The sequence below is a fragment of the Drosophila willistoni genome, unplaced genomic scaffold (assembly GCF_018902025.1).
Source record: "Drosophila willistoni isolate 14030-0811.24 unplaced genomic scaffold, UCI_dwil_1.1 Seg569, whole genome shotgun sequence".
Classification (NCBI taxonomy): domain Eukaryota; kingdom Metazoa; phylum Arthropoda; class Insecta; order Diptera; family Drosophilidae; genus Drosophila; species Drosophila willistoni.
Window position 1 is genome coordinate 239,934 of NW_025814490.1, and position 10,782 is coordinate 250,715.

The 10,782-nt window shown below is 35.4% G+C and overlaps 1 long non-coding RNA gene across 4 annotated transcripts; it reads left to right on the forward strand.

Annotated features, from left to right (window-relative positions):
- The first annotated feature begins 6,256 nt into the window (after positions 1-6,256).
- On the forward strand, positions 6,257-7,028 carry LOC124461621. 4 transcript variants are annotated; one of them, XR_006955159.1, is made up of 2 exons: positions 6,257-6,618; positions 6,671-7,028. It is a non-coding gene; the product is annotated as an uncharacterized LOC124461621 (long non-coding RNA). The 4 variants fall into 4 exon arrangements; XR_006955158.1 differs by having other exon boundaries at positions 6,676-7,028; XR_006955161.1 differs by having other exon boundaries at positions 6,691-7,028.
- Positions 7,029-10,782: the final 3,754 nt, after the last annotated feature.

A 10,782-nucleotide genomic window follows, 5' to 3' on the forward strand; every position in this document is an offset into this window, starting at 1 on the left:
TGATGAAGCAGCATTATAAGTTCTTTAAAAATTTCCCACATGCGCGCAAACTAAACGAAAAAATTGTTAATGAATGCCTTTCGAATATTGAGAAGGACCCGAATTACTTAGATTGGTACAGTGAATCGCATGAATGTAGCGAGCATCGAAAATTTATTCTAAATTTAAAAAAAAATAGCAAATGGCTGATGGAAAGTTTATGCGGTGCTTTTGAAAAGCAAAAAAGCAATAGGAAAATATAAATTTTAGTCTTAAAAATAAAGAAAGGTCGATAAGCAACAGAGTCGGTATTCTGGGAATGTCCGTCCGTCAGGGGTAAATTTTAAAATATAGATGTGGGACTCGTAGTGCATTCCCACTTTTTCCTCCCGAATTTCTAGGCCGTTTTTACTCACAATCAATCGTACAGTTTTATTCAACATTATTTCTTTATACATTTATCACTTAATTATTACATAACTATACTCTTTTTATTCGAGCAGCCACGCAGAACACAACCGGTCGAAACAACTTGACGCCATAGAACTTTTTTCTCAATGATATCGACGGTTTGTCATCGATATCGTTGATAACCTTTAAATTATGCACCTCTGAACTGGTTCAATACAATCGACCGCTTCTCGTCTCTCGACCCATTCCCACATTCGGCCGGACTGACTTATAATTCGCCTCGAATGTTGAATCGTCTGATGAATTCACTTGACCATTCCACGACTTCATATACTCTGTGACAGTTGAGGTTTTCCCAGGACCTTGGTGATCTCCTACCTTTTCTACGTCGTATCGTCCATGGGACTTAACTTTCACCACCCTATATGGTCCAAAATATTTAGCCTTAAGTTTTAATCCTGATCTATATTGCGTTCGCTTAATTGCTATCAAATCATAAATTTTATACTCAACTACCTTTTTGTGTTTTTTGTTATAATTTTTTCGATTTTCCTCTTGGATTCTCTCCATATTATGCTGAGCTTCCTGACGAACGTTAGTGCGTTCAACTTCCAGCTCTTCTATGGCTTCCTCTTCCAAAAGTTCTTGTAACTCAGGGAAACTATTAGCCCTCATCTCAACCCCGGTTAATAATTGTTCTACTGTTGAGTCCACAATACCTTTATCAACGAAAGATAAACGCCTCGGCCGTTCGTATACTGGGCATTCGTCACTTAATAATATTTTCATTTCGACTGGACTCTTCTTTGACGGTTGTGGTACATAACTGTGAATAAGCTGCTTGACTTCTTTGACGTCCGATTTAGTTATATGGCACAAATCTAATTCAGCTAATAAAAACAAACTCTCAAATTCCTGTAACATACCCTTCGGAGTTTTCACTTCATTGTGTACAGTTTCTTTCGCTTCTGTGTTTGGCATCACTTCTTCTTCTTTAGGCTTAAAAGTAGCATTTCCCTTTGTGATAACCATATCAGCTAATTCTAAAATGTTGTTTCCAATCACTACTTCATAGTCAATATCCTCTTTTCTATAAACATGGAACGTTAAGGGCCATTGAACACCATCAATAGTAACCTGCGCTTTAAAACTACCTATAGTAATTAACTCACTTTTACACACTCCCAATAAACGTTTTCGTTCATCGCTTAATTCTACACTATGAAGTTTTCTGATAATATCATCTCTTATTAAAAATAGGTCACATCGTGTATCTATGAGTGCCGACAGCTCAACGTTTTCACATGATATTGTTTTAAAAAATAGCTTTTCCTTTTACATTGATTTTCTTTGACATTGTACTTTCGGGCATACTGATGCTTTACGCCCTATCTGATCGCATTTAAAGCACTTAATCTTCGGACACTCACTCATCAAATGAGGTACTTCGCCACACTTAAAGCATTTTCTCGGTTGTTTAGATATTTCCGCTTTTCTATCATACTTCTCATTATGATTTCTGTTTCTATTTACCAGTTGATGGCGACCAAAGTAAGCCTTTTGGTAAATTGTAATCTGTTCCTTCAGCTGAATGACTGTCTTTGCCTGATACAAGTTACTTTTGTTAGCTTTTGAATCAGGTATTCCTTCTATGAAATATTCTATAAGACTAGCTTCATCTAAGTTTATGGAACTGCCTATTTCCCTCAGACTATACGGGTACTCACGAAAATCTTAATTTGGGCGTTTACGTCTATTTCGCAACAATTTATGTACTTCAATTGCTGATACTTCTGAGCCGAACTCGCTTAACAAAATTCTTTTTAATGATATCCAATCAGTCACTCCTCGCTCACTACGCACAAAAACTTTTGCTGCACCTTTTAATAATTGCTTCGCATAGATAAATTTCTGTAAAGAGTTCCATTGAACTGCTTCTGCATTATCTTCAAAATTCCGTAACCAATTTTCTATGGACGGTTGACCTGACCCACTGAACGAGGAAAGAGAATCCTCAATGTCGCGCAAAGTAAAATTATTTCTAACTGCAGTTGGTGCCGTAGACTGAAATGATCCCGCATCATCACTTTCGGATTCAACCTCGACTTCGTCAGCCACCAAACTGAAATGTTCGAGAAGACGATCTTGCAACGATTGCTTTCTACCAGTTATTGCCAAATTCAAACTGGCCAACTTTTCTTTGAGCTCATTTACATTTAAACTTAATACTTCGTCTCTATTCGCAGTGACGCCACCAATCTTGTGAGTCTAATGCTTTCTTGCTCTTGCCGCCAATGCCGATGTCTCCCTCTTGTACAAATTTTTCGCAGTGACGCCGCCAAACTTGTGCGTCTAATGCTTTCTCGCTCTTGCCGCCAATTGTTGTAGCTTCTCTTGCCGCCAATTTTTAAAAGCTTCGCTTGCCACCAATTCTCAATTTCCCACTCTAGGTCATTTGCCACATAAATCTACCATCTCAGTGAATAGTTCCCACCACGATACTCGAACACATTTACAAAAATTACGCTATGCCAGCCTCATTGCCACGTAAATTTTCGCAAAATTTCAACGATCGTCAATCTCTTTGCGCTTTCTACCTCTTTGCCACGCAAACTTCAAACACTTTTCATTCTCACTTGAACTTACAATTAGACGTTTCACTGTCTCTCTCTAACATACAAGCATTCATCAATTGGGGTGGTTTTTTTTACCGCTCTTTGTACATTAAAGTTAAATCAAACACATATTTTTTTTCGAACTTTTTCTGTCCTTGGCGACTCAATTTTAATGAATTTTTCGCTTCGAACGTTTTGTATACCCTTGCAAACAGGGTATATTAATTTTGGTCAAAATTGTGCAACGCATAGAAGGAAGCATCTCCGACCATATAAAGTATATATATTCTTGATCAGCACGACGAGACGAGTTCAAATAGCCATGTCCGTCCGTCCGTCCGTCGTTAATTACACATATAAACGACTATGCCAAATTTCATCAAGATCGGGTGACTATATCATATAGCTCCCATAGGAACGATCTTTCGAAAACAGTGACTTTTGTGAATAACTTCGTTACTTTTAACGCGATTGCTTTCAAATTAAATATTTTTTTAATTTAATATATCTGTTAATGACTGTGCAGAATTTGATAAAGATCGGGTGATTATATCATATAGCTCCCATAGGAACGATCGGTGGAAAACAATGACTTTGATCAATATCTTCGTTATTTCTTATGCTAAGATTGTAGGCCGTTCTTTCGCAAACTTTAGCCTTTTTAGAAAAAACGTTTTTCCATTTTGATGGCTATAGGTAAGGAAAGAGTTACCTAAAAAGTTGCTAGGGTATACAAACTTTGACGCGGTCGAAGTTAGCCCCGGCCCTAAATATAATTAAAAAAGTAAATATATTGAAAAATATGAAAGAAACTAACTTCGGCTATGCCGAACTTTATATACCCTTGCAGTATACTTGGCAATAATATTTTTCCTTTTTGAAATTTTTTGCCCTGCAACTCTATTCATCAATTCACAAACAAAATATTACTTCTCTTTTAACTACAATTTTTTCTTCTTCCATTATTCCCTAAGCAAAGCACGGCACGCACAGTTCATGTAGCGTTGCATCTGTGTGTGTATGCGTCTGCTCTGTTGATTTGATGATGACGTAGTAGGCAGCAAGCAGCGCTGCCGGCAGCGTTTAAACCTATTTATATTGACTGTAACTTGTGTTTTATTTATACGATCAGATTCAAATTTTGGGATCTGAGATTTTATTCAATACTATCATATTGGTAAATTTCATGGGAATACTCCAATTTTTGCGAAAATGTTTCTTCTAGAGCTATATTATATAGTTTTTGATCCTAAAGATTTTCATACTTTATCTTACCCGGGTAATATAAAACCCAAAAAAATTTCATCCCGATAGCTCTTAAGACGGCTGAGTAAAACGCATACGCACAGACGGACAGACGGACATGGCTATATCGGCTCAGCTTCTCATGCTGATCAAGAATTTATATACTTTATGGGGTCGGAAACATCTCCTTCTGTGCGTTACAAACATCTGACCAACTTTATAATACCCTCTGCAAGGGTATATGTGGGCATACATAATATACACATTGATGGGATAATGTTTAATGGTTATAGATGATGTCAGAGCAGATATATTTGCAACCTGTGCAGAGCAATTTGTTACTAGACATCGACATTTAATGTGATTACAAACATAATGTAATATTTTATTTCGAGGGCCCCAGCCAAGTGACCTGTTTTCAAGGGTCTTAGAAGGCGGTATAAATTTTCAATTAATTTTCAAAGTTTCTCATATCATAGCAAGTCAATCTAGTTACCTAGAAATACTCACTCACAAAAGGTCATATGAATTGAAAGAAAATATTTCAGTGGAATAGTAACAATATTGCTGCGAGCTTGAAAATTATTTAAGTAAAAAGTTTCAAAAATTATCGTGTTGGTGCTTCAGACAAAAATTAAAAAATAGATAAAATCCTTACACGAAAAACACGCGAATTTTAAAAAATATATAACAAATTTTTAAGTCCAGTCCTCGTAAAACAGGAAACAGATTTCTTCCTTTACATCAAAATTACATACCTATGTCAATTGCAAAAAGTTACAAAAGTTGAATATTGTCCCTTTGGCCACACTTAAGTTATACATATAAAATTCTACATCAAAATTAACTACAAATTTTAGCATACATTCATCCCTCTAATCTAAACATTTTTAAAATCCTTATTGTTCCTTTTGACAAAAATTGGGAAATACAAATTTAGAACATAATACCCAAAAAGTTACAAAAGTGGTTACGTTTAATCCTTTATATCAAAATTAAGTAAAATTTTAACACGAAATAAGAATAAAACTCTTCATCAAAATTAAGTACAAATTTTAAAATTAATTCCATAAAATGTTACAAAAGTTAAAAGTTATCATTCATTATACGAAATATATATTTTTTTAAATTACATTACATCAAAATTAAGCACACATTCCATAAAAAATAGTTAAAGGTTACGAAACATATACATAGTCATTTATATCATATCATTGTGCTTTTTAATGTCTTTTCGGCCAAAGTTACGAAGTACATATAATTAGGCGAAATTGTAAAAATAAATTCTTTTATTTGGAAATTTGGCTAAATTTTAAAAGATCCTGTAACCTGTATCCTGTAAGCGTACCAGTCATATCCAAGATTATGTGCAGCAAGGCGACAGACCGTCAGCGCAGATTCTAGGATTGCAGGATGCTCACAGGCATGCTCATCGGACACACAGCTCATGTAAAGGACTGCAGAAAATGAAAGGTTGCGGATGTTCCAGAAACGCTTGCACACCTCCTGTGTAGCCTTGGCAGCGATGAAGCTTAAGTACCTAGGAGTCCATCTGCTGAAAACGCTTCAGGATGCAGCCTTGGCAGCGATGAAGCTTAAGTACCTAGGAGTCCATCTGCTGAAAACGCTTCAGGATGCAGCCAAGCGAACAATATACCAACTTTTGACATTCGTCTGACACCCATATCCTGTAGTCGGTCTATGTGGGATGTTCCGGATGTTCAAGAAACGCTTAGACATCCTGTGCAGACTTGGTAACGAGGCATAGCTACCCCATCTAAGAACTCGCTTCAGGATGCAGCCAAGCGAACAATTTATCAACTCTTGATGTTCTGTCAGCCCCCGCTCCCGCACCCCACGGACGAAAATCTGTCTGTGGGACTCCTTTTTGATTTAACAATTGCAAAGTAATAACTTCTTTACATCAAAATTAAGTAAAAAACAAACGATTCTTCATCAAAATTACACAAAAGCACAAAATCGGGAAGTAATTTCATTTTCAGAATTTAAAAATTTAAGTTTATGGTGTTTCGTGGTTGTTTTGTTTTAAAAGTATCTATATATCCCGTTTATATTAGTGTTTCCTAAAAACGCGAACTAAATTCAAACTTCGAAACCGCGTCTACGATATTCATACAACATTCAAACATCGTTTCGAAAACAAGTCACAAATTAAAATTTTATGACCGCATTAAATTTTTCGCAGATATTTACTTTTAGGTGTACGGAATTCGCCAAATTCGTCTTGTTCTCTTAGGTTCACAATCAAATGTCAAAAACGTGCAGCAGCAGTTTTGAATTACGACGGCTTTGATTTTATATCGATTTGGAGGATTTTGCAATTTGATTGAACCGATTACTCATTGAGGTATTTAAGAATATAGGCATATCATTTCTATGAATATATTTGTGGAATTAAGTCCAGCATCATATATTTAAGAAGCCCTTTTCCGTGGTGAACAAATACTGACTGCATACAATGGAAACTTGCAGTCTCTGCAGTCAACGGATGTCCGACTTCCCATACGAAATCCAGTCCAACTATTGAATCTAGGTAGGTAGGTGCCTTTTGGCCACATTGTTTGCCAACCAGTTGGGCAGACAAATTACAGTTTGAAAGGTCGCCAGCGGCAAACTTGAAAAAGCCGACGATTAGATATGCATGTATGTCTTTTGTTCGTTTTCATGAAACGATCGTTTTGTTTTCGCTTGTCCACATGTTTATTCAAATCGCCACACTGAACATTGTCCATTACAATAAATTCCAAAGTCATCATAGGTAAACTTTTATTATGCCACTGTCAAATTCTCTCTTTAGAATGTAGGCAAATGTGTCACCATTTTGGAATATAAGAATTAGTTAGATGGTTTTTCAATTGTAGGTCAAATATGTGAGTAGAAATTTTAATAAATTTCAGTTTTTACAATTCGGTAATAGATAGAGAAGCATAAAAAGTTAAAGAAGTCGATCTCGGTTTTTTGCTTTAAAGGATGGAATAAATTTTCATTCGTAAAAAAAATTGTGTTCACTCCAATCAGCTAAGCTGCAAGGCTCACATATAGAAGCTAATAATGCAGTGTCAACGGAATGTAAGAATGAACGATTTAATCTACCTTAGAAGTTGGTTTCCGGTGTTAATTGTTTAAACAGTTTCAGTTCTGCCTTGTCCCATTTTGTTAAGATTTGCCTTCTTGACATTTCAGATAATTAATCAAACTCTCCAACTCGAAATGTGTCAGGGGCATGCAGCAACGCCATGTGACAATAAACGGCAATTATTTGCATATTACCAAGTGCTTAAACAAAAAACAAACCGAAAAAAATAATGTGTGAAATTCAAAGTAAGGCTTACATATGGTGGGCGTGTTAACCCATTGCACTTCAGTTTACTTTACTTCACTTCATTCCATTTAAGGCTTAAGGCTCTTGCATAAATTTTGCATTGAAATATTGCGGCTATATGATATTTCAATTTTCAATTAGTAAGACTAAAAAGAAGTAGAAAAAAAAAACAAAATGTGTACGTTTGTACAAGCAGCGAAATTCTGTCGTGGTCTTTGAAATGCATTTCTGAGTTGTATCAGTTTCTTTTCATGGCCAAACATTGTGGGTCAAGGAGTCAACAGTTTTGCTGGAGAAGTGACGCATGGTAGGAAAAGTGGGCTTAAACCGATATAAAGTTGAATATCTCGGAAAAAGATAATAATTATGATGTGTATGATTTTTGCACAGAAGAAGATTTTGAAATTTTGAATTTTCCAAATGCTGCAACCCAGGTTGGTAATGGAAATAAGAATAATTGCAGCTCTATTGAGACACAAATTGAAATTTGTGCAAATTGCCTTAAAAAAGAGCAAATGAAGCGTACTACAGAAAAATGTACTTTGAAATGTCAGAGAATTTAAGAAAAGGAAAACAAAAAGTCAAACTTTTCAATAAAAAAATCGACATTTAAGAATTTTTTGCAAACGGAAAATGCACGAAAAATTAAATATCTAAAAGGAAAAAACCCAAACAAAAATATTTTTGAAAATATAAAGAAAAATGCCTATCAAAGAATTCAAACATGATTTGCACTATGTTACTGAAAAACAAGCTATAATTGCTCAAAACATTAATTATACTATACACCCATAGGTATTAAAGTCGCTAAAATGTATGTAACAGGCAGAAGGAAGCTTCTCGGACCCCATAAAGTATATATATTTTTGATCAGGATCAACAACCGCGTCGATCTAGCCATGTCCGTCCGTCCGTCCGTCTGTATGAACACGCAGATCTCGGAGACTATAAGAGCTAGAGCCACCAAATTTGGTATTTAGATTCGTGTGATATGTAAATATATAGAGTTAATTGGAATTTTGGCCACGCCCCCTTACACCCCCAGAATTTACACAAATCTGCTTTTCTGAAAAAGTATAACAGATAGAGACATCAAATTTGGTTTGTGTACTCGTTTAGTTAGCGCGCAGAAAAAAATTGTTTCAAGAATTGTTTCCTTTTTGCCACGCCCCCTTCCGCACCCGAAATTTACATAAAACTGATTTTCTTAAAAACTATCAAAGCTACCGACATTAAATTTGGTATGTAAGCTACCTTAATGGACGCGCAGATTTTGACTATTTAAAAATTTTGCCACGCCCCCTTCCGCACCCGAAATTTACATAAAACTGATTTTCTTAAAAACTATGAAAGCTACTGACATTAAATTTGGTATGTAAGCTAGCTTAAGCTTAATAGACGCGCAGATATTGACTATTTAAAAATTTTGCCAAGCCCATTTCCGCCCCCGCAAATTAAACAAAACTGATTTTCTCGAAAACTAACAAAGTTAAGGTCACCAAATTTAGTATGTGTACTGGCTTAGTATGCGCGCAGAATATATACATATATTTTAAAATGTTGCCACGCCCACTTACTCCTCCATAATTTATAAAAAACCGATTGCCTCTTGCAATTTTTTGACCATCGCAATAAAATTTGGCGGACTAATTAATCTTATCTATTTCTACCAAACTACCAAATTTTATTGAAATCGGACTAGAATCATGCAATATATGCGTATGAACGTATTTTGCCGCGCGATCCATAAGGGCAGAATTGGCCGTTGGCTAGTGGCGGCGTTAGAGTGCTCGTGTGTTTGTAGAGTGAGCGAGATAGCATATGGTTATGAGGCATGTTAAAACAATTTAATAGTTACATTTTGTTTTCGAAATTTTAAATATTTGTTTCACCTGGTGTATGGTATACCCAAGTCGACGAGTCGACTTACTTACTTCATTTTTATTCTTCGAAGGCCTACATGAATGAGATTGGATAAGTGGAAGGATTTGTGGATGATGGCTACGAAAAAACTGTTTCTTTATATAAGCAAATATGTGTTTTCATGGTGAGGGGGCTATATGCCAACTGGAAATTTGTATTGAGCTATGTAGCCGCATCTACTGGACTCTCTGCTCATAAGTTAACACAATTAATAGATTCAAATATAACAGCCGCAAGAACCCTAGGCCTTTTTATAAGAGCAGTAGTATGCGATCAAGGCCCAACAATCGTGGGGGATTCAATAAACTTGGAATAGTTAACGAAGCACCCTATTTTTCTCTGGATGACCAGAAAATATATGGCATATATGATGTCCCTGACCTCACAAAATGTCTATATCGCAGAAAAGTTTATTGTTTAGATGGAATAGTTCTATCAATAAACGCAATACTAATGCTTACAAGCGATATTTGGAATGAAGGGCACGAAGTATTCTTTTTAATGTTGTCACGTCTAAACCAAGATGCGCTAGAACATGTACTTTAATTAATAAAAAGCAGGGGTGGCACAAACAATAATCCTATGTTATTCGAATTCAATGCAATAATATCAAAATGTTGTCAATGAAATTAATAACTTCAAAAACGACAACAGGTAATTGCGAGCCAGATGAAGATATGCTAATAAATGTTATTGAAGAAACAAAGCATGAACTGGCAATTGAAAACGTAAATGACCAAGATCAGGTGTATTACGAAGATTTTAACATAATCTTAGATGAAAATATGAAGGATGAAGTAACCGAGGCTGATAAAGAACAGCCAACTGAAATCAGTATAGCCACTGAGAAATCATTGAAATATTTCGTAGGATTTTTTATTCATAAAGCCCAAAAAAAGTTCAATTGCGATTCATGCAAAGAACTTTTAAAAGAAGAGATCGGAAATTATGAGGAATCGGAATTTTTATCATTAACAACAATTTTAAAACTATAAACAACAACCTAAAGCTTAAAGCCCCACAAAATCATTTATTTAACCTGATGAAGCAGCATTATAAGTTCTTTAAAAATTTCCCACATGCGCGCAAACTAAAAGAAAAAATTATTAATGAATGCCTTTCGAATATTGAGAAGGACCCGAATTACTTAGATTGGTACAGTGAATCGCATGAATGTAGCGAGCATCGAAAATTTATTCTAAATTTAAAAAAAAATAGCAAATGGCTGATGGAAAGTTTATGCGGTGCTTTTGAAAAGCAAAAAAG